Genomic DNA, 24,867 nt, shown 5'->3' on the forward strand with positions numbered 1-24,867 from the left:
TTTCAATAAAAGTGTAGTGCCTATAGTATAATAGGTGCTCAATTAATATTTATCAAGTGAAAAAAGGCGAAAGAAGGAAAGAAAGAATCTCTCATTGATTCAGTGATTACTTATCTATCTCCTATACGGTTAGCTTGCTGTCACTCCATGTCAAGAACCTGTTGGGAAAGTAGGAAGTGAACTCATTTCCAACCTCCACAAGAAACAAAGGCTACCAGTATCCATTCTCCACACTGTGTCTCCGACATTTTCAGGATGTCATATCTGCCTGATTAAAGACTGAGTAGATACCCACCATCTCATCTCAGAAAAGACACAGAACTTCCTAAAGCTGGGAATATATATTTTTTGTTGCATATGAAAGTTAAATTGCTATACCTTGTTTGTACAGATTGTGAATAAAGAAATATGTCAATCATCTCATTATATAATATTTAGAATTCATTTGGGGACAATAATAGCCAGGCCTTACTCAATATGTAAAACCTTATTTTAACCATTTTCTTCAGAGGGTCTCTCAAAATATCAGGTCTAGAATGGCCTAAAAGGCCATCCAAGCCTTCTCTGTTGCTTGGTCCCCCAGATCCAACATCCTTGCTCCTGCTTGGCAATCTCTAGTAACAGGGAGCTCATCATTTTTCTGGGAAGTTCTGTCCATCTTTAGATAGGCAACTCTTCTTGTTAAGAGTCTAAGCTGCCTCTCCATAGCATGTACTCACTGGCCCCAGTTATATCCTCCAGAGTGTCAAATGCAAGTCTTGGCATTCTTCCTCATGGTTATGTAAGCTTATGTATAAGCTTGAGTCTTCCTTGATGCTTGTTTTCTTCAGGCTAAAAATAATTTTTGCAAAATTCTCATAAAATTTTACAATTTTCTCTTACAACGTTAACTTTCCTAGTTAACAATGATTGATTTACTCTGAGCTATCTGGCCCTACATCCTTTCATATACATGTACAAGCACACACACACACACACACACACCCCCGAAAGGGGACATACTGGGTCCCTGGTCTCTGGGGCTCAAAGCCAGAGACTCTTTATTCCTTACTCAGAGATCGTCCTTGAACAAGAAGGGTGTGCCTGTGTTATCTCTTCCCTCAGATCTCTCACAGTGGTGAATGGAATTCTCTGGCCACCCATTTTAGTTCTTGGCATTTGCACTGTGAAATAAAGGCTGGCTGTAGGAAGCATTTAGGAGAGGTAATGTGGTTGTCATAGAAAAAGCATGGGCTTTGAGTGAAGGTTAGATTTAAACTGCAGCTCCTCTATGAAGTTGTTTTGAGAACTTGTACTTTTTAGGCTTTTATTTCTTCATTTGTAACAAAGGGATATAGTATCTACTTAAAAGTGTTGTTTAAAGAGCTAAATAAAATAATGAACTTAAAGTGCCTGGCTTATGGTGGACATTTTATAAATGGTAGCTGCTACTAATAAAAAGAAACAAATTTCAGTAGAAAAAGTATGGCTTTGTCATACCCTAAAAGGAACAGGTAACTTTTTTTTACTACAACAGTATCTATAATCATTTGTCAGTCTCATTTAAATTCTCTCTGGCCTCTGATCACAGTAAATCTTTTAAAAATAAGAGCAGGCACGCACAGTCCTCTTGTCATCACCACCTATTCATTCTGTAGCCCCAGGACAGATTGGGCTTCTGGCCCCATCCATGCTCTGAAACTGCTTCTTTTGAGGGAAGTCTTTATTGCCAAATCCAAGAGACTCTTGTGGGCCTCAACCCCTGTGCAGCATTTGATACTGTTGGTCACACTACCCTTTCAGGAAAGTGCTCCCCTTTTCTCCTCAGGGCTACCATATTCTTCTGGCTTTCCTTCCACCTTTCACAGCCTCCTTTCACTCTTCCTTCAGTCACTCTTTTTTTTTCTTGAGACAGGGTCTTGCTCTGTCACCCCATGTAGAGTGCAGTGGTGTCATTGTAGCTCACTGCAACCTCCAGCTCCTGGGCTCAAGTGATCCTCCTGTGTAGCTGGGACTCATGCTACAATGCCCACACACACCACAACACCCAGCTAATTTTTCTATTTTTAGTAGAGATGGGGTCTTGCTATTGCTCAAGCTGGTCTTAAACTCCTGACCTCAAGTGATCCTCTTGCCTCAGCCTCCCAGAGTGCTAGAATTATAGGTGTGAGCCACTACACCTGGCCTTTGGGTCACTCATAAATGGCAGCATACTTTAAGGTTCTTTTTTGGATCTTCTCCTCTTCTATGCTCATGAGTAAATTAGCCTGGCTTCAGTTGCCATCTTTAGGCTAAGCTAATGATTTACCACATATATCTCCAGCTCATCTTTCTCCAGAAACAAAGACCTGTATATCCAATAAACCTCTGGACTTCATGTCTCCTTGGATGTCACATGGACACCTCACACTTTGCCTGTTCAAAGTGGAACCAATCATCTTCCCATCTGTCTTACTCCTTTTGGGCTGCTATAATAGAATAACTGAGAATGGGTAATTTATAAAGAACAGAAGTTGATTCTCTCACAGCTCTGGAGACTGAGAAGTCTAGGATTAAGGTGCCAGCATCTGATCTGGTGAGGGCCTTCTTACTGTGTCCTCACTTGGCAGAAGGCAGGAGGGCAAGAGAGAGAGCCTGCTCCTGAAAGCCTTTTTTATACCAGCATTAATCCATTTAAGGTTAGGGGACCCTTCATTCTTCAACACGTCCCACTAGGCCCCACCTCCCAATACTGTTGATTTGGGGATTAAATTTCCAACATGAATTTTTGGTGACACATTCAAACCATTGCACCTTTCTCATCAACCTTAATGCCTATGCTCTGTAGCCTAATGACTGGCACCACCATCCATTCCCTCCAGTTGCTAAAGCCAGAAATCTGGGAGTCAAGTTGAATCTTCCCCCACCGTTAGGCCCCAAAGCTCATTAACCACTAAGTTCTGTCAACTCTGTCTCCTTAATATCCCAAAAACTGGTTATATTCTTTTTATTCCCTTTACTACTACTTTTGCCTAGGCTATCCATTAACTGATCTTCTTTCTTCTGTCTTATCCCTGCTAGTGCATTTTCCATCATGCAGCCCCAGTGATCTTTCTAAATATAACTTTTATAATGTCAGTCTTCTGTACAAAATACTTTATCTTTCATTACCCTCAGGAAAAAATACAAATGCTTTGGTCCTGCTTAGAAGGCCTTTTGGTGATCTTATCCCCATCTTCCTCACTAACATCATCCCTTTCCACTCCTCTTCCTCAACCTATTGCCTCTTCTTCACTCTTCTATTCTTCTTTTTCCCTTCCAATCTCCCACCTCCATCCTGACATGTTGAACTACTGGATGTTCCCTGAGCTCACCAAACTCTTCACTTTGTGTCTTTGCACATGCTTTCTTTCTGATGAAAATTCCTCTAGCTATCTCTTCATCTGGCTAACTCCTAATGTCATTCAGAAATCACCTTAGATGTCATCTCCTTCGAGAAGTCTCTGCTAGTTTAGTTAGTGGTAATGAACAAATGCTGATTCCTTAGTTGTAACAATGGTACCACTGTAATATGTGATGTTAATACTAGTGGAGATTGGGCCGAGGGATGTATGGGATTCTCTGTACTATCTTTGCAGCATTGGTGTAAATCTTAAACTCTTATAAATAAAGAGATCATTTTTGAAAAGTCTCCACTAGCCCTCCTGTGCTGGCTTAGCTGCTGTTTCTGTGTGTCTACAAGGCCTGTATCAACTCTTGTCCACGTATCAAAGCACTTAGCATAATATCTTGCCATTGTCTGTGTGTCTGTTCCCTTCCCTTGAAAAAGGATAGGAATCATGTCTTCTCATTTTTGTATCTCTGATGCTAGCATACTGCCTAGCAAATGAGAACTGTTCAGTGTCTCCTAAGTAAATGTTTGTTGTTAAATAAGTTGATTTTGGGGAGCAGCATAAAACTTTTGTTTTAGGGTAAACTGAAATTATAGGAAAAAAGAATTTAAAAGTCCCAGACATTATAAATGACTTGTTGGCTCTACTTGCTCCTCAGCATGACATACTTGGCAGACGTGCAGTGATGGATATTTGAACATCCCTACACACTGTTTATGTTTTCAAGAGAGCCATGTGACACTTGTTCCTCTGCAGGTAAAAAGCCCCAGGCCAACTGAGCTGGGTTAGTTCACTCCAGGTGAGCCTCACTGGCTGCAGGCAAATCCCAGGAGGGTGTGGACTGCCTGAGTGCAGGACCGCCAACTAGGGCAGAGAGCAAAAGAACCGGTTGGAAGAACAATGACACCACAGGGAGATGAACCTCCAGTTTAGCAATTCCAGTCCCAGTTCTTGCATTAATGAGCTGTGTGACCTTGGCCAAGTGTCTACCTCGTTGTAGTCTCCAGACTCCATATTTGTAAAATGAGGACTTGGATTGGCTGGTCTCTAAAGTCCCTTCCAGGATTGATGCTCTGGGATTCTGTGATCAGCGTGAAGACTGTGGATACCAGCGGAAGGAGGAAGGTAAGTGTATATTAGGAGCATGTGGCAACTGAACCATTGGCTCCTAGTCAGTAGAAGTCTTCAGCAAAAAGAAACCACGCTAAGACAGATTTGTATAAGCCATCCTGGAAGTAGAGACCTCTGGGGTATGATAGCTCACCATCGTGTTTTAAGGATTTAACTCAGGTCCATCAGAAGAAAGCATTTCCCAGGATTTGAATGGGGGAGGTGGGTGGCAGAGCAATGGTAATTTTTGCTTAATAGAATACCTATTTTGGGGAAAAGTCTTTATGTTAATTGGCCAGTTGTTTTGATTATTTGCGTTGCAGTGAAATTATCCAAAATTTAAGTGTTAGATATGATGCAAAGAGTATCAGCTGGAACTTGTCTGGGACAGGTGTGACAGCAATGCAGTGTTTTTGAATGGAATTGTTAAGTGCATGAATTAAAATTATCTGGAGTTTGAGGCTATGAATTATCAAGTCATAGAAATTCAGAATTGTCTTAATCCGAGTGAAAAAAAAATTCCAGCTTAGTTTGAATTTTACCTTTCTTAACTGGGTGGTAGTGGCTTTGGTAATTATATTAAAGATTCCTTGGGAAGCACAAAGAAAAGTATATATTTGCCTAGCTGAATAAACCAATCATTACTAGTTAAGAAGATCTAGTACCTGGTAGAGAACTTAGGGTGAGTAGAGAAGAAAATAACATTATGATTGTTAAAAATCCTAGAAAGATTCTTTTTGTTCACTGTTTACTGGTATCAGAATTTCTGAGAGGTGGGTGGAAACTCCCACCTTTGTCCCTGTAAGAACTGGAAGTATGTAGTCACAAAGTATGCACAGGCTCCTGACTCAGGGCAACTCCTTTCAAAGCTGATTCTTCTTCTGTGCTAAGTTTTTTTCTCCTTCTTAGAAAAATAGTTACATAACAATTCACTTGGGTTCAGGGAAGGTAGATAATCACTTAACCTCTTAAAGATTTTGGACTTAAATCCTAGTGGATAGGGCATCAACCAAGGCACCAGTGTAGAGATGTATGTCCTTCTTGGCCCTCAGTATCGAGGTGAGACAGGAGCAAAGAAAAGACCCTCCTGAGAAATGATGGAACCAGCCAGAACCAGGAAGAATGAATGGAAATGGAGGCCCCTCAGGAAGAGGAGCTAAAACACAAATATAGAAGTAGTTGACATTATTGGGCATTTACTCTGTGCCAAGCATGGTTCTAAATCATTGAATATAATTATCACATCAACCCTCTGAGGCAGACTCTATTATTTCCATCTTACAAATGGAAAACTCAGGTATAGAGAGGTTAAATATTCACCCAAGGATAATTAGGTGGTAAGTTGTAGCGCTGGGATCCAAACCTAAGCAGGTCATCTGCAGAGTTGTTGCTATTAACCACCCTGCCTTGGTGCATGTATTACCTTTCAAGGTTGCATATGACTATTTTTTTTTTTTTTTTTTTTGAGACGGGGTGTCACTATTGTCCAGGTTGGCCTTGAACTCCTGGGCTCAAGCAATCCTCCCATCTCAGCCTCCTGAGTAGCTGGGACTACAAGCACGTGCTATCACGCCCAGCATGACTCTCTTCTGTGTCCTAGCACCCAGCCAGGGCTGGAAAGGTAATGGACTTTGTTGAATGATCCTGAACTGAATGGAACCCAGCAGCTGCAGCCTGTACCCAAACCTGGGACATGGAGTCTGTGGGAGGTTCTGTTTGGCATAGTGCAGTACTCGGGAGAAGCAGAATGCTAGCCAGTCCCTGAGGACTGGCAGCAGAAGCCCAGTTCAACCAGCTGACAGTGGGTCATGGGCAGGATTCCTCCTCACTGCACTGACAGGGGGAGGAAAATCACGGGCACTCAGGAACCCAGAGCTGATGGAGTTGAGGAAGCAGCCTGGTCATTTCATGGCATATACCAAGAACTCACTCTACACCAGCCCCTGGGCTGAGCCCTGGCCAGTGGGAATATAGAATTAGATCGTGCATATTCTGTGCCTTAGAGGACACCCATGCTAGTAGTGAGAAGGGCTGCCTATGTGATAGGACTGTGGAAATTGCCTCAGGACCTCTGTCTTGGTGTGTAGGGGCAGGATTAATTCTAAATCCTATTGTCACTGTCAGTGGAATTTTAAATATTCAGCTCACTGCCCACTAACTGAATTCAGGAGATGGACTGTGTAAACTTTGGACCCCTGGATAAACTTTCTGGAGCAAGGATGTAGGAGCTAAGGTTGTGGCAAAGCTGGGTAGACAGAATCTGCATAGGGACTCTGCAATTAAAATGACTGGAGAGATGGATAGATAGGAGAAGGGGGAAGGAAATAAACCCACTGTTGTATGCATAAAACACTAGGACCTATTTATCGCAATAGAAAAGGGTGATAGAACCTTCTTTTGGGTCAAGCCTCTTGAGTGATAAAGAAATTTTGGTAGACTAGGGACTTATTTGGTGATGAAGGTGATATCTGATTTGCCTGGATGGTTCAGTTTCAGCTTCTTGTGCTGGTGGCATTATTTATATCACCTTATTTCACTCTCAAAAGTATTCATGAATAATAATCTTTATGGTCACACTGCCCATGGGAAACAAAAAAACCCTGTATTTTTCTGGAGATCGAAATTTTAAAGCCTCTTGCTAAACAGCTTTTTCTTCAGTCACCAGCATGGCTGAATAGGAACACAACTCTTTCCTTTTCCCTCTTAGCCTGGCTGGAAACATGGAAAACTAAAATATACTTAAAAGTTAATAGCAAAAAAAATGTTTTCTTTAAAATAGAAAAACAGATACAGGTTACAAATTCATTAAGTTCTTGCCACAGATCCACTTGATTGGCTCAGTTTAGAGTCATCAGTTCTTGGATCATTTCGCTCTCCTCTGCCTCGAATTGGGGGCACACAGCCAGGGACAGGCTGGAGTGGGGTGTCCGCAGGAACCGTGGATGTGAGGGGTCCTCAGCCCCTCACGTGTCCTGCTGGGGTATGGGGCCCTGAGGTGTTAGTCCTTGAGGTGTTCTTCCCTCCTGACTCCTGGGAGAAGAGAGAAGGATTATTTTTTCACATGAAGCCACCACTTGAAGCACAGTAACAATGAATGTACAATTATTATAAACTTACAAAAGAATCAGGGAGAGGAATGAAATTGGTGTTTCATGAAGTTTAATTGAGCATTGACCTCCTCATTAGCAGCAATCAGTTCCGTTTATGTGGCTTCATTTAAAGATGGAAGATAACAAGGATTAGGGGAAAGAGCCCTTCTTCTATATAACTGTTCCTTTTCTCTCTCTCTCTCCCTTACGTGCACCTCCCTGTGTCTGTGTGGTTGTGCTGTTACTGCTAAAATCATCAAACAGGAGCTGTGATTGTGTGAGACCTTAGTCATCTATTTGTTACAAAAGCATTTTTGGACTGTTTGAACTGCTTTAACACCTCTTTCCTTTGGATGCTGTTGGAGATTAGGAGGATTATTAATAGACAATTATGGAGCATTAAGCCTGCTATAGATATTGAAGAGAATTACAAGGTCAGGGATTTATAGTCAAAATTCAAAGAGATGTAAAAATAATGAGAAACCTACTGTTTAGCTTTTGATGTTAGAAGCTCATCAGATCTTCAAAGATCTAGAAATGTGTAATAAAACCACACCAGCTCTCATTTCCACTTTCCCAACCTAAAACAGCTAAAGATCATGGAATAAATTAATAGGAGATAGCAAGGATGTGCTTCTTCAAGGGAAATTCCTTTGAGAAGCTTGCTGTCTCAGGAAGACCTGGGTCAGGGCTTTTCTGAATCAGTTTTAAAAGGAGGGAGATAAACTTGTGGCCAGCGATAACATCTATAGCTATTGAAGGTGAGACGGGGTAGTGAGTTCTCATGCTTCATTCCATTTAAGCCCCTATGTCACAAAGGCCACATGAACAGGCTGGGAATGTTTTCCCCACAGGGTCTTTGCTGGTATTCAATTTCTCCTGATAAAGTGGCGCATTCTCCATGTCAAACCCTCTCCAAAACTTGAATAAATGCTGGGTCAATGAAGTAACATACTGATTATTTAAGAAACATGATATAACCTACCTATGAAGACTGTAGGATGCATGTAAAACTCTTCAACATTTTAAACTCTGGGTCCTAGAAAGCAATTCCAAAGGCACTGCCATCACTCAAGACTTTGTTTTCTTTTGCAGATTATTCCTGGGAACCAACACCAGAAACAACTTATTAATCTCAAAAGCAACCACACTCATAATTTTATAATAATGATAAAAATACTGAGAGTATTTAAATTTTAATAAGAATAGCAGCTAAAATGTATTGTGGAGATATTGAGTGCTAGGCCTGCACTGCACTGAGAGCTTTACATGCATAGTCTTGTTTAATTCTCCCAATAATAAGTACTATTGTGTAGGTATTATTATCCCAGTTTTACAGGTGAATATTATTAGAGCCCAACCTATGTTCCTGAATTCCTGACCAAATATCCAACTATCTACTCAACATCTCTGTTTGGGTGTTTAATAGTTATCTCAAGTTTAAAATGTACAGATCTTGGCTCCTAATATTTTCCTTTCTCATTGCCCTGTCCCCAATAAACTTAAACCCTTTCAGTATTCTTTATCCCAGGTAATGGCAACTCTGGTTGCTGAGGCCAAAAACCTTGGGATTGTTTTTGACTCATCTCTTTTTCTCACACCCCACATCCAATCTGGTCAGCAAATCCTGCCACTGCACCTTCAGACTATATCCACTTCTTTTGTTTTTGGTTTTTTTTTTTTTTTGAGACAGAGTCTCACTCTGTTGCCTAGGCTAGAGTACCATGGCATCAGCTTAGCTCACAGCAACCTCAAACTCCTAGGCTCAAGCAATCCTCCTGCCTCAGACTCCGAGTAGCTGGGACTACAGGCACATGTCACCATGATGGCCTAATTTTTCTATTTTTAGCAGAGATGGAGTCTTACTCTTGCTCAGGCTGGTCTTGAACTCCTGAGCTTAAGCGATCCTCCCACCTTTGCCTCCCAGAGTGCTAGGATTACAGGCGTGAGCCACCGCACCCGGCCTGCACACTTATTTTCGTAAACTCTTTTGCCCAGTGTATCAGTTCTGTGAGGATTCAGAGTAAATTCCACTACAGTAAAATCTATCAAAAAGATAATGGAGCTTCCAGTTAACACTCCTCTTATTTTGAATAATATGTAACTTGTATGCATAGTTTTGGCTCTATGATGTGTAAGATGCTGTATTTAGGAACATTTCCGACACACTTCAGTACACAGAGCCTAATGCAAAGCTTGGCACACAGTAAGCCCTCAATGGCTCTCATCTGTATGCTCTTTTCCCTCTACCCTTCATCCTAGAATTTGCAGCATTTGGTTATAATGAAATTGGACCCAAAGCGATTCTCTCAGTCTAGGAGAGAGACCAGTGGTGATTCTATGTGGATCAGCCTGGAAATGGGCTCTTGAGTCCTCAGCTGAGACCTCAGCTCTCTGTCTCTCTCTTCCACTTGGGCCCCAGCATGTGTACAAAATATACTTAGGCCCCTGTCTTCTGCCTTGTTTCCCTGACCATTTATAGGCCTAGAAACCCTGACCTATATGCTAGAGGTGTTATGTGGATTGACCAGTAAACCATAATTAATAGTGAAGTAAACATTCATTACTGTTGCCACTGTTTCCGGTCTGGCTTCCTTACTGGGAGAGAGAAGCTGCTTGCACAGTGGCTCTCTGTGGGAGTTCAGAACACCCCAGAAACCTATGAGGGGTATATCCTCCTTTGAAGTATGCTAAGAGTACCTCAAACTCTTTTAAAGGACTTGAGTTCACACTGGAGGGGTGTCCTGTTTGTAAGTGACTGCAGGGAACCTAGTCACTGTCCCCAATATCAGAAGGGCCGCCATGGGGCAGAGGATGTAGAGTTGTCCAAAGGTCAAAACTAGGACCAGTGGGGAGGCAGATGTTAGCCCAAGAATGGGAAGAACTTTAACAAAGCAGTTCAACTGGCACCAACTGCCTAAAATAGCAAGGAGTTCTTTCCAGTCATAGAAAAGTTTAAGCAAAGCCTAGATGATTTTTAATAATATTTTCAGATAATTTATTGATTGATTACCTACCATGTGCAGGGCATAGTGCTAGAGAAGCCAAAATGTGATTTTTCAGCTCCCAAGCTGACAAGGCTACTGCGTATACTCAGAAGGCTAACTTAGTAATTTACAAGGAAAAGTAGAATTGCTGAAGGTATCAAATGCTCAAGTCCTATGACTACAGCATTCTAGCCCTGTAAGCAGGTCGCATGAGGAGTCATATTATAATCAGGTGTCAGTTTATTAACTCATAGTAAGAAATATAATTGTCAAGGATGCCCAAGTCCAATGGCTAATGTACTTATTTCCTGTAGGTGGATCTACTTGAGATGCTAAACTATAATTAGATTGCTTGATACATTTGGAATTGAAACAAGGGGAAAACATATAAAGAATGTTTAGAGACACCTGGCCTAGACCACTGTAATAGGAAGACACTTGTCAACAGAATTCCCTGGGTCACCTTCTTAACCAGAGCCTCTTTACCCTGGATGGTATTAGATGAGCATTGCCAAGGTTTGCTTGTCTGAGCCTCTTTTCTCATGTTTTCATAGCTAGTCAACCTCTCTTCTGATTGAGCCTTTCTTCTTTAGCTGTATTAATACTTTCTGTCAGATTTCATCAAGTTTTCCGGGTCTGAGAACCATTCTGTTCCTTTAAGGTGACTTAGCAAATCTCTGCTCTAATCCATTATGTGTTGATGTCCTACTTTAACTCTCAGAGGACAATCTCTTTTCCAATTTTTTCAGGATCACTCACTGTTGCCTTGAGTACTGACAACACTTACAGCGTGGAGATTCTAGGGCAACCCCCAAGCCCCAGATGGCTTAGAACAATCTTATTTAACATTGTCAGAATTTCACAAACTAGATAAACCTCAGCGATAATGACCCCTTCCATTCCATTCATGTGTTTCTTTGTAATGAGAACACATGATCACGTCTGTTTTTTTATTCCATCATCCTAAGAACTCTTGAGGTAAAGGGCAGAGATAAAGGGCAGGGATGGGAGTTGCTCGTGGTCACACAGTTAATAAGAGACAGAGACAGAGGTCAGACCCCAGGCCACTTCCAATTACATCCCACTGGCTCACCATGAAAAAGAAGAGAGTTTTCTTTTAAATTCCATTTACTTTGAAATGAAATGTCAGATAACACTATTGTTGAATTTATCCACTCAAAGATCAAGCACAGAAATCAGATGTTGAGGCTTAGCATGAAAGCCACTGTTGAAAATTCTAGTATGGGAAGTAGGGCTTGATTATCAGTACTGTAGATGTGTCCAGTCCCATGCCTACGTCTAGGAGGTGGAACAACAGGATTAGACAGACTTCTGAGGACAGAGCTGGCAGGAGCAGTAGGAACAAAGACTAAATCATAGATTGGAAGGCACTTCAGCGAGCCCAGAGTTAGAAAAGAGAGGGCTAGTGTCCCTGAGGGATATTGCCACCAAGTTGCAGGGAACATAGGGCTGAATAACCCCTCTCAGACTCAGGGGGCTTTTCCTCTAAACACTGCTGGCTATACGAGGATCCATTCCTACTCTTTGCTTCTTTGCCTAGACTGCACACAGATCATTACTGAACAGCCACGCTGTGCCAGGCTCAGGTCTAGGTATCTTATTTTGCTCATAACAAACTTAAAGATTGTATTACCTCTGTCCTACTCCCAAGAAACTGTGACCCTTAGAGGTTAAGTAACTTGCCCAAGGTCACTAATATATGATAGAAGTGGGTTTCTAAGGCAGGTCTGTTTGGATACAAAACTCCCCATGAGAGTCCATTCTCTACATGCTTTGGAGCTCAGCAGGCTGAGTCTTCTCAGCCAGTGATGTCCAGATGACAGAGCCGGCAGGAAAGGGTGGGGCAGCCGCTGCTGACTCCAGAAAGGAAACCAAGTCTGTCCACACAGACAACTGCAGACCAATTAAAATGGTGCATGAGGTAATTAAGGACTATGAATGAGGTGCCACTGTTCTGAGGTGCCATATAGCTGCCAGATAATAACAGCCTTGGGCAGGGACATTCTGTGGAATTGGATGACTTAAGTGACAGGATTAAAACAAAAAGGACAAGACACCTGCAAGACATAAATTCATACTTTCAAATGGAATCTTTAATACAGTTCAATTTCAGAAATATTTATGGAACTTAGGTCAGGGCACAGTGCTGGATATTACAGGGGACACAGGGGACACAAGAATAGGTGGCACTCTGTCCTTCACTCAAGAGTGGCAATTCTCCATCCTCACTGTCACTTCTCATCACCTGGACTATGCAGTCATCTCCCAAGTGGTATCCCTGTCTCTTTCCTTAACCACAATCCATGGAAAACAACTTTGGTCACATAAATTTCCCACTCAAAAATGCTTCCGACTGCCTACAGATTAAGTGCAATATGGAAAGCCCCCACAGATTGGTCCAAATTAACTTTTCTAGGCTTTTCTTCAATTATGTCCTTCTCCACCATGTACCCTATATTCCAGCCTTATTGGTTTACTGCAGTTTCCTCAAACACATTGTCTCTTTCTTTCCCCATCCGTTTGCCTTTTCTGAATCTGATATGAATCATAGCATGTCTTCTCCTTCAGTCTCTGACTAGAGAAATCTTGCTCACTTTTCAAAGCACATGTCAAATGCCACTTCTTCCCTAAAGCACTCCTCTAATGGCATGTCATCTGTGTCTACATTATCCTCCATTGCACTTAGTCTATCCTTCTCTTGTATTGCATAGCTTTCCTCCTGTGAGTTCCCCGAGGAACTGGTCCTGGAATTGGCTTTGTCATTTTCCTCTTACGCAGCACAGCCTAGCACAGTATTTAGGTGGAGTGAATTATACTGAATGGAATGGAGGAGGTAAACCCAGCCCAAAGTGACTCAAACAAGGCAAAATGACAGAGCTTCAAAGTGGAATTGCATTCACATTGGAATGGGGAGGAAATTTATTGGAAACAGGAAAGACTTGGAAAGGTTACATTTTTTTTTTCATGTAAACCCCTCCTCTGTGACATCTATCCCTCCTGTACCCCCCACCGTGGTATTCATAACCCAGTATTATAATTATATGCTGTTTGTCTGATTTATCAACCAGATTAGAAGATCCTTGAGGTCAGAGACCAAGCCTTAATCCCTGTTATAGGCTTGTGTCTAGTTCAGTGCTTGGTACATGGCAAATGCTCAACAAATATTTGTGGAAGAAGGGGGGAAAAAGGTAAGAGGGAGGAAAGAGATATATTCATGTAGATGGAAGAGGGCAAAAACTGCAGAGAAATTGAATCCAAAAGGGTATGGTCATATGTGGGGACCCTGCCATATTGTCTTGGTGGATTAGCTTGATAGAGTGAAGGTGGTTACTAGCTTCATACTGCTTTTTTATGGGTGCTAATTGACACTGAGTAAACAAGGAAAAAAAAAAACAACCCTGTATTCCCAGATTCCTTTGTCCCACTCCTCCCCCACATCCTGGAATTGGTGCTGTGATACATTCCTCAATAGGAGATTATTAGGAGACAGTTGGCAGCTGCACTCCATCCTTACTCTGTAACAGAGGGTCATTGTGATTGCTGGAGGTTTCACTAACATGAAGACCAGTCAAATGGCCACTTAAGTAAAGGTAGCTCTTTAAAAAACAAAAATCAAAGGCTTCCAGATGAGGCTAGAGTTCCACCCCCACCCCCCACCCCTACACAGATCAACAAAATTAGGAGTGGAACACTCACTTTTATCTGCCTCCAGGTTAAAGCATTAAAGCCCAGTGGAAGAAGCAGTGGCTTGGCATTACTGAAAACCAAGCACAATTAGCATTTCCACCACTTACCAGGCACACAACTTAAGGCAAGTGCCTTAATCACTGAGGATCATTTTCCTCATCTATAAAATGTGAATAAATAGTATATTCTTCAGAGGACTGTTGTGAGAATTAAATAACATGTAACATAAATCAGTGGTCCCCAACCTTTTTGGCACCAGGAACCAGTTTCATGGAAAACAATTTTTCCATAGACTGGGGTGGGGTGGATGGTTTCGGGATGATTCGAGGGCATTACATTTATTGTGCAGTCAAACCTCTCTGCTAATGACAATCTGTATTTGCAGCTGCTCCCCAGCACTAGCATCACCGTCTCAGCTCCACCTCAGATCATCAGGCATTAGATTCTCATAAGGAACGTGCAACCTAGATCCCTCACATGTATAGTTTACAGTAGAGTTTGTGCTCCAGTGAGAATCCAATGCCGCTGCTGATCTGACAGGAGGCAGAGCTTATGTGGTGATACAAGTGATGGAGGGTGGCAGTAAATACACATGGAGCTTCGCTCACTTGCCCGCTGCTCACCTCCTGCTGGGTGGCCTGGTTCCTAATAGGCCGCCAACCAGTACCAGTCCACGGCTCTGGAGTTGGGGACTGCAGCCATAAATAACTCAATCAGGCACAGGACATAGAGAATGGTAGCTATTGATCATTGTGATTATTTAAGAAAAAAAACTATTTGGGGTAAGTATTCAAGGGCTTAACAAAGTAGATAGCTGTTATATTTCAGAAATACTGTTAGATGTTACAGTTGTCTGGTGGAGCTTTCTTAGAGCACTTGATATTCCTTTCAACTCCTATTTTATTATATCTTTTTCATATGCCTGTATTTATATGGTACGGAAGGCATGTCACAGTTATGTTGATTTTTAGCAATAATGAAATTATCTACTGGTCCCTACTTATCTTCAGCTTGTTTTCTACTATTTCAGGCTATATGTACTAGGAACACATTCTAAAGCACCTTCTTTACTATAATATTTTAGAATGTATGTTTGCAATAGCACTTTGAATAATGCAGTTCCCAATAGACATCATTCATGCTTTGTTTAAAAAAAGTTATGCTTGAAAGATGACAATATTTTCATTATTTATTGTAGTTTTAATTTAATTTAATTTTTTTCAGTTTGCTTGTTATCTATTTTGGTATAGAAAATGAAAACATTTTCTCACATGTATCTAAAATGATGGCCAGAAATTTGTGGGGAGAGAAGAAGGAAGAAAGAGAGAGGGAATGATTGATTCTTCATCATAGTATTTCATATCAGGAAGGTGAAGAATAGAGTAAATGAGGAGGAAAAAGGAGGTAGGGAACAGGAAAGGCCTACACTAGGGTAGACTTTCATTAATTGTTCATTGAATGAATGAGTGAATTGTACCAGGGTGTTAGACTAGAAGTTTCCACAGAGAATCAAGACACAATAGCTATCACATACACAAATTAGTGGGATAGACCACCCCAAGGAACTTAAAACAGGATTTAGCAGAAAGTGTTAACATGACTCTATACTGTTACCCTCATCAAGTGTTGAAAGATAGAGCGATTGGAGGCTTTCTTGGCTGGGCGCAGTGGCATGTGCTTGTAGACCCAGCTACTCCAGAGGCTCAGGCAGGAGGATGGCTTTAGCTCGGGAGTTCAAGGCTGCAGGGAGCTATGATTGTGCCACTGCACTCCAACCTGGACAAAAGAGCAGGACCACATCTCCTAAAAAATAAAAACAAAACCAAAAAATGATCTAGAGGCTTTTGAAGAGGACTTTTTAAGAGGATTTCTTTGGAGGGAACAATTGATGTGCTAAGTGCCACTCTTGGCCACAGGGGTAAGGAATGTGTAGGTACCTACCTCACCTTGCCTTAACAGGACCACTTAGAGCTTGAGCTGTGTCTCCTGCAGTTGTGAGTCCAGGGGACTGGGTCTGACTCCCACCCTGAAAATTTATATGAAAAGAGCAGGCTGGGTAATGCTTTGGCAGCAGAACAAAGGAGAGATGCTGCTGTTTCCGGATTGGCCAACACTCCCAGAATTTTTTCAGGCAAAGAATACTTTGAGGAGCATATATGGACTCCTACAGGGGAGAACCAGTTTAGGAAGCCCCTTAGATCTGTTTAACAGGGAGCAAATAGGCCCCAGTTTAGGAGAAGCTGGATGAGGGCTGCTGGGATTTCTAGGACCTAGGGAGGAAGCTCCTGCCTGAATAGGGTGCTCAGGTTAAGGGATCCTCAAGTGAGAGACCACCAGGGTTGAGGGAGGAAGCAGTTCTCTGGGGAACTCACAATAGTACCACATAAGAGAGTCAGTTTTAGGCTACTGCTAGGCCTAGATAATGTGCCACCATCTTGCCAGGGTACCAAGCAAGCAAGCACTTTCTGTTCTCTCCGCCCTCTCATCCCTTCTCCAGAAGGGGGCAGAAACCCCATTTAGCAAGATGGGGGTATAAGCAAGGGAAGAGAAGATTTGCACCCTGGTTTTCCACTTGCTGAAAGACCCCTGAGGTTAGAATCTATTACTGCATGACTTGGATGTTTTAATTTATCGAATTGAAACTATATTTGTTATTGTGACTTAAAGTGAAAGTAGGACTTTCAGCTCCTTAGGAGTGATCAGCAAAGCCCAGGAGCATACTGAAGTTTATATCTAGTGGCAGAGGAAGATGTCTCCCTATTCCACCCCTGATAAATTTAAAAGGGCAGTAGATTAAAAACAGCACTTTTGTTATATTCCATTAGTTTTGGTTGTTCGGCTTACTGGCTACAGAATGAATAAATGAACAGGTGGATAAATTAATGAATGAGTGTTGCTTATATTAGTATGCACTGTGATTCAAACTTAAGGCTTTTAAAAATTGAATTCTTTCTAAGCTCTTTACATATCAGATACAAAAAAATTTGAATTCTTGTAATGTCTTATTACCTTTGGAAGGTATGTAGTGTAGGTGACTGATTATTCTGTAGTTATGTTAAGGTCTTATGTTGAAATTAACACCACTCTTCCTGTTTCCTGCTACCTCCAAAGCTACAGCAAGTGAAGAGTGTCGCCAATGTTTATCTGTTACTTGTTAGGCCCCTAACCTCTTTTTAACCTCTTAGTGCCTTCATGACCTGCTCAAAACCTCAGCCAGCTGTTCTGCTGAGAAGGTGCTGAGAATGCATTCATACTCAGGTGTAAGGAGTTGCTGAGTTGGCTATATGCTTGCTTCTGGGGACATTTTTGCTTTAACAGTAAAAGTGCCTGAGTTCAAAGAAGTAATGCCTTCATGGTGGATTTTGGGCATCTGAAGCAGGCAAGTATCAAAGGAGATTTCCTTAGGAAGGGGCTCCCCAGCTCCCTGGGAACCATGCTGGGCCATGTGGGTGGGAGACTGCTAATTTGCCTGAGATGGTGAATGTGAGAGCATGAACTGTAAGGTTCCATGCAAATGTGAGCCACTGTTATCATTATTCTTTAATCGCTACAAATAATGACAATAGACTTGTAAAGTCTTCTTAAAAGGTTACACACACACACACACACACACACACAGATGCTTCTGCTGTCCTTGTCAAATTATCTCATTATAATTAGAATTTCTTGAGCATCTCAGTGAGTCAGAAGCAATCCTCACACATCAGACTGACACATTTCTTTTTTTTTATTTCAGCATATTATGGGGGTACAAAAGTTTAGGTGACGTATATTGCCCTTGCACAAACCCCAGACAGACACATTTCTAAAAACCAAAGGGTTAGTCACTCACAGGGCATTTATTCTTTTTCCCCTTTCTGCTACCACCTGTCCAGAAGCATTTCTGCTTCAGATTCTATCAATCCCGTCTTGCAATTGAGGCAGAAACTCCAGCCTGGTTTGAGCTTTTTTTGTGTGTTAGAAGTGATAAGAAACAGCTGTCCTCAGATTAATGCCATCATCCCTGTTATGATTCAGCCATTCAGCTTGTGGCAGCAATTGCGTGTTAGATGAATGTCTTTCTAAATTCAATCACCCCAAAATAAATACATTGCAGTAGCCTCATTAAACAAAATTGGATGCAAGGAGAGGATGGGATTGACTGATAGGAAATGAGAAAGAAGTAGGATATTTCAAAGCTGCACGCATCCAATTGCCCTCCAGAAACCTCTTCTAGGCCCTTGTTCAGCTTTAGCACATTAGTTTAGAAAAAAAAAGGTGCTTATGTATGTGGTACTACATTCTCCAAAGAGGGATGTTTTTAAAAAATGACATAAAATAATGTATATTCATATTACCAGATAGTCATACAAAATAGGCACATATGCAGATCTCATGTATGATATTTAGTATGTATTGTCCTGCTCTTCAGTAGATCATTCAAATATTGTAAAGTCTAACCACATGGTAGACACTGTGTTAGATGCTGAGGGGATGTTAAATTGAATTCATTCATGCATTCATTCATCCAATGTATACATGCTGAGACCGACTTTGTGCTGTGTCCTATGCTCATTGTTAGAGGTACCACCATGAACCAGACACTCTCTGGTTGGAAATGGTGCTTTATCTCTGCAAGGAAACAGAAAATCTTCAGGCAGCAGGCAGCACTAGGGCTGAACTTTGAAGTCTGTGAAGAGTGTTGAAGTAAAGGCCCTTCTAGGCTAAGGAAACAGTGTAATGAAAATCATACATTTTGGTGAGGGGCTAGGGACTAGGGAGAACAGAAGCCCGTAGGGGAGTCATAGATACGGCTGGACACATAGATGTCCAGCTGAGCTAAGGACTTTAAATTTATTACTGTAGGCACTTGGGAGCCATTGCAGAAATGGTATGATCAGAATTGTGCACAAGGAAATTCAATCCAATGGCAGGTTGTGGTTAGAATTGATTGGAGATAGGAGGCTTTAGAGATGGGAGTCTATTTAGGAGACCATCCCAAAAGTTCAGGCCCAGGATAAACAAGGGTCTAAGGTAGGACTGTGGCAAATAAGCACTGGAGACACAAACATTAATTATTAAAAGGGAAAAAAAATCAATGAATCTGTGACTGTGGATGTTTTAGGCTCAGTGTGTTCCTCTGGGCATTAGATTTATTTTTTAAAGATTACGGCAATGTGGGAGAGAGGTGTGTATGGTTCAGGGTCCCAGCGGGAAACAGAATCTAACGGAGGTGGTTCAAGAGAATCTAATGAAGGCACTACTTGCAGAGGTGTGGGTAGGGTCAAGGAAACCAACAAGGGAGTTGTGAGGTATTAGAGATTAGCAAGAGTAGGGGTAAGGGGGGGGGAAACAGTATTGCCAATTTCCAGTGAGAGCTGGAGCCATGGAGGAGGGGCTACCCAGCAGGTGCTGTGGTCTAGGAAGCACAAAGAAGGGAGCAGGAAAGGAATAACCTACCTCTTAGTTACTGCCCTTTGATGTCCTGTTGGTTCATTTCATTGGTCAAGCTCACCTGACAAGGTGACTAGATGATGCAGTTATAGAGGTGGGCCTCTAAGGGGACAGAGCAGGAGAAAAAATGGGCAGAAATATATATGGGGGAGAGGGATAGGGGGGCCAAATGGAGAAAAACCAACATAGAGCACTAAATTTTGCCATATTTTAGGTGATATTTAATATCTTGGAGCTTCTTAAATCCTAAAGATTTCGGACAGAGGGGTTTCTCTTGAAACCTGATTCCAATATGAACATTATCACACACTTGATAATCAAAGCTAGTAATAAAATCTAAATAATGAAGGGTGAGGGCACATAATTTGTTGAATCTTGATGATATTAATTCCTGCTGTGCCTGCTTTGTAAGGTTATTATGAAAATAAATTGAGATAAAGAATGTAAAACTTTTTCAAAATTAATTTTTGGTATAAATCACTAAAAAGGTGTGAAAGGTTATTATTGTCATCTGGAATCATTCCATTTTTGTTTTGGTGCCCTCCACCTGACCAGCACAGTGTCTGGCCCAGAGGGTTGCTCAGTCAATGTTTATGGCAATGAATTAACTTGAAATGAATTCTGAACACACACACTCTTTCTCTTATGATCCAAGCATGATGTCTTTCAATCAGCTTTGTCACTGAGGGACTTTTTACCTTCTTCAACATGCTATACCCTTCAACACCATGTCAGGAAAAAATTAAGACCACTCAGGATTCAAATAGTTGGGAAGTATTTAACTTTGCTCATCAAGGGAAAATTCCTTCATATGTTCTTGAATTGAAACATCGTTAGTATAATAGCTTTGACCAAGTGTCCCAGGTCTGAACATGGGATTCCTTAACTGAGTTTCCTAGTTTCCTTTCACAGCTTTAAACAGCTGCATACACTGTGATTTGGAGGAGGTAGCAGTTTGAAAGATGAAAAGCGCTTGGAAGCTGTTTGAAATCTCTAAATCCCATGTGTGAAAAGACTCAGTTCTTACACTGTAATTGCTTTTCTTATTCTGATCCTCAGGGGTAGGCCCTAAATGAGATAATAGGCTGATTCCATCTCTAATACTGATGATTTTGTGAAGTATGTTAGATGAAGTACAGGCAGAGGGCTCCCTGCTGGGAAGGCATTTGAGGGAAGTCCTACATATTGCTTGCTTCATTGAGCATGGTAGACTCCTGCACCCTCAGGAGTGCCCCCTATTTACTGGTCCCAGATATCAGCACGAATAAATGAAGCCAACCGAGCACCTATTTCTCCTGAACTCTGGGCAGTTCCTAAATGCTTAGAGGGTCAGCTGGCCATGGGCCCTGGGTCCTGTTGATATAATTGATTTAAATTGCTTTCAGAGCCAAAAGACCTGGAGAAAATGTGTAGGGAGCTGAAGGAACTGCGGGTGTGGAGCATGGAGAAGAGAGAACTGGTGTGATGTAGTTTTCACTGTACAGCCATCTGGTGGGGGCGGGGCAGGGGCGTCTTTCCTTGTGTCCATAGCTTTGCCGCTTCATGCCCATGCTCCTCTGCACTTGGTTGGCTGTGAGCAGTGCTACTCAAAATGTGGTCTGCAGATCAGCAGCAGCAGCAGCAACACCTGGAAGCTTGTTAAAAATGCATATTATGGGCTTTACCGCATGCATTCTGAATCAGAATCTTTGGGGGCTGGGAGCCTGAAATCTATGTTTTAGCAAGGCCCCTAGGGGATGTGTGTGCACTTTGAAGTTTGCAAAGCACCGGTTTAGAGTACAGATATTGCTTTGCAAGTGCTTGCAAGTGTGTCTTCATCCCCTTTAGTGTAACAGAGATAAATCCACACGTAATTGGGCTTTTATAGTCATCGCCAGTTATTCCACCTTCCAGGTCATCTTTGCTACCTCAGTTTTTCCTACATTTCCCCGATCCTTTCTTTCTGCTGCCATGGTCCTGCAGAAGCATGGTCCTTTCACACTGTGCTCCTTCAGCTCCAGTTGGAAACTACTGTCTTCAAGGACCCCTTCATTCCAGCCTAAGCCCCTCACCTCAGTTCCTCAAGTTGTAGAATTTCCCTCGTCTTTGTCTTTCCTGATTCAAGGTCCACGTTAAATCCCCAAGACACCTCTTTGCTGCCCCCTTAAATTTTAAGTTTACTTTTTTATCCTCTGCCTTCTTCTTCAATTTCTTTTCTTGTTTTTGTTATTCTTTTATTTCTTTTTTCTTCAGTCCCCTCAGAGTGGACACATATTCTTCTTCAATTTCTGAAATAGCTCTCCTAAGTTTTATTTCTTCTTCTTTATATTTCTGGCACCTTCCCATGTCACAGTCCACGTGAGTCTTAAGAGTTAGGGTTTTTTTCCTTTTATCTCCAGTCATTGTTGGGTTTTCATTTTGTTTAAAAATGAAATGTTTAGCTCAATTTTATTTCTTCATGCCTTTCCCCAAGTGGGTTACTCTTAATCTCTTTAGTTTTGAGATGCTGAGTGGTGGAGGACTCGTACTTAGGTGCTATGATAAAGTTGCCAGGTTTTGGTTGGGAACATATATAGCCTATTCTGGCTACAAAGTATTGGGAAGAGTGGGAGATCTTAAGAGTTATCAGCAGAGTCCAACTAGGTTTAAACTCAGCTCAATTTGACAACTTTTATTGGGTTAACAAACAATGTATAAGACTTGTATTAGGTGCTCAGGAATAGGGCAATGACTTTTAATGGCAAAGTTAAAGGCAGAATAAGGCTCAGACAAAAAGGAAAACCCAGTACTGGCAGCCCCCAGTTACTAGTGAGGCATGCTCTTTTGCACATAGTAAACACTTAAGAAAATCTGTGTTAAATGAAAAAAAAAATTTTCAGACCTACAAGCTTTTGCTTATGTATGTCTTTTCACCTAGTTGTTGTGAGTTTGGACTTCCATAGAAGGCTTTTTGTAGTGCTCCATGGTGCAAGGCTGTGTGCACCAATACTTCCAGTCCTAGTTGTCTTTCTTCTGCTTCTGTGATAATGGATGAAGCAGCAGGATGGAGTTTTACTGGAAAATGTGGAGGAAACTCTTGGACTCAGGACAAAAGAGAACTTGTAAACATATTAGTCTTTGGGGAAATCTTACTGCAAATTGCTCTGAAGAATGTAGAGAGAAGGACAGAGAAAAAGAAAGGAGGAGAAAGATGGAATCAAGTTTTAAAAACAAACAGAAATAATAGCTTAGATTGGATGGGTTTGCTTCATTAATAAGCCTAGTGATCCAAGGAGTCTTATTTGATTATTAGCAACTGTATTTAAAATTTAAATGTAAAACAAATTTTATAGATACAAAGTGCTTATCAGACTCTTATTGCTCCTCTTTGGGTTCTCAACTAATGTAGCTACCTGAGAGGAGGCCGCTTGTAGCACAGTGAGGAGAAGGAACTTAGGCCTGACTTTACCATAATCTTAGTATGTGATCTTTGGCAAGCCCCTTCCCTTCCTGGTGCTCCAGTTTCTTCTCCATAAAATGAGTAGTTTACATCAGGTCAGTGGTTCTAAACATGTGGTCTCTGAACCAGCACCATCAGCATCATCTAGGAACTTGTTATTAATAGAAATTCTACTGTATCAGAAACTCGGGGGTGGGACCCAGCAATCTGTCTTTCAACAAGCCCTCCACATAATTCTGACGCACACTCAAGTTTGAGACCCACTGAACTAGTCATTCTGTGTTTTTATAAATGAGGAAACTGAAGCCCACACAAAGCAGATGTAGGCAATTGAGGCACAGGTCGGTGCTCGAGGCCACTCAGTCACAGCTGTTTGGTCATGGAGCAGAGTGGGGGCTGCTCTATATGGAACTGACAGAGTGGCAGCCTCCATCCTTCCCTTACTCCAGTGCTAGATGACCCATCGTAGGCACACCAAGTGTATGCTCAGGGCACTAGCAATGGAGGGCCACCCACCAACATTATTTTGTTTGGAAAACACTTGATACTTGATGCTTTCCAAAAAACATTAAAATAATCCTCATAGGAAAAATCAGAACTTTATTGGACCTCTTTATATTTAGTTTATAGTTTAGTGGTTCCTAAAAAATTTTTGAAATTCTCAGGGCAGTAATGGGGACGTGGTGGGCACTGTATAACCTTTTCAGGGTTTAGAATATTTAAATTCTCCATCCTGCCCTGCCTTTCTCCTTGCTTCTCCTTCAGGCACACAGTAAGTAACTTACTGTCTTAGTTCATTTGGGCTGCTATAACAAAATACTATACACTGGGTGGCTTATGAACAACAGAAATATATCTCTCACAGTTTTGGAGGCTGGAAGTCCAAGATCAGGGTTCTGGTGAGGGCACTCTTCTGGATTGTAGACTATTGACATCTTGCTGTCTTTTCAGCCCCTTTTCAGGGTACTGAGCCCATTCCTGAGGGTTTCACTCTCATGACCTAATCACCTGCCAAAGGCTCCGCCTCCTCATACATCACTTAGGAATGAAGTTTCAACATTTGAATTTTGGGAGGACACAACCACTCAGTTCATAGCACTTACTATACTTCATTGACTCTAGGAAGCACATCTTTTGTACCTCTGAGATTGGGATGTGTCTTACAATTGATGGTGCCTTAGATCCAATGAAATATGGTATATTATTGGCACTGTGATGTTCATTAGAAGCTATTCTATGTCAGGTCTTCACCCATATATTTTTCTAATGTCTAAAAGTCTCTTATGTGCACACTAAAAACCAGGTGAAGAAAACTCTCTTATAACCCCTGTGTCTGGATTTAGAGTTCACATTGGCCAGGGTGCATCATGGTTTAGGCATTCTGACAAATCCAAGCTGAAAGTATCTAGTTGGTTCTTTGGAGAACTCCCATGATTATGGTGGCCCCTACGTTAGTCAATGCTAGGGATGACCAGCTTCCTGTAGGTAGCTTGACTATTTCTGGGCAATGACTAATGTTATTGGAAAATAATGTGGTAGGTTGAAAAGACAGTAAACTCACACCCTGACCTCAAGGAGCTCACATTCTGTGGGTGTGACACAAATATCAACAATTGTAATGCAATATGCTAACCACAGTAATAGAGGCAAATAGAAACTCCTACAAAAGGGAGAAATTAAGTCTATCTGGATTTGTTAGATGTGACTTCACAAAGGAGGTGATATTGAGTCTTGAGGAAGAGGAGGAGGTCACTAAGTGGAAAAGGAGGAAA

General features: G+C 41.6%; 1 protein-coding gene across 1 annotated transcript in view; it reads left to right on the forward strand.

Annotated features, from left to right (window-relative positions):
• Positions 1 to 4,362: 4,362 nt before the first annotated feature.
• Positions 4,363 to 24,867, forward strand: part of FRMPD1 (FERM and PDZ domain containing 1) — a 134,360-nt gene continuing 113,855 nt past the window's right edge. The window contains exon 1 of the mRNA XM_069474449.1: positions 4,363 to 4,475. The gene's annotated coding sequence lies outside the window, so the exon portion shown is untranslated. The remainder of the gene's footprint in view (positions 4,476 to 24,867) is intronic.

The sequence above is a fragment of the Eulemur rufifrons genome, chromosome 7 (assembly GCF_041146395.1).
Source record: "Eulemur rufifrons isolate Redbay chromosome 7, OSU_ERuf_1, whole genome shotgun sequence".
In the NCBI taxonomy this organism is placed as follows: domain Eukaryota; kingdom Metazoa; phylum Chordata; class Mammalia; order Primates; family Lemuridae; genus Eulemur; species Eulemur rufifrons.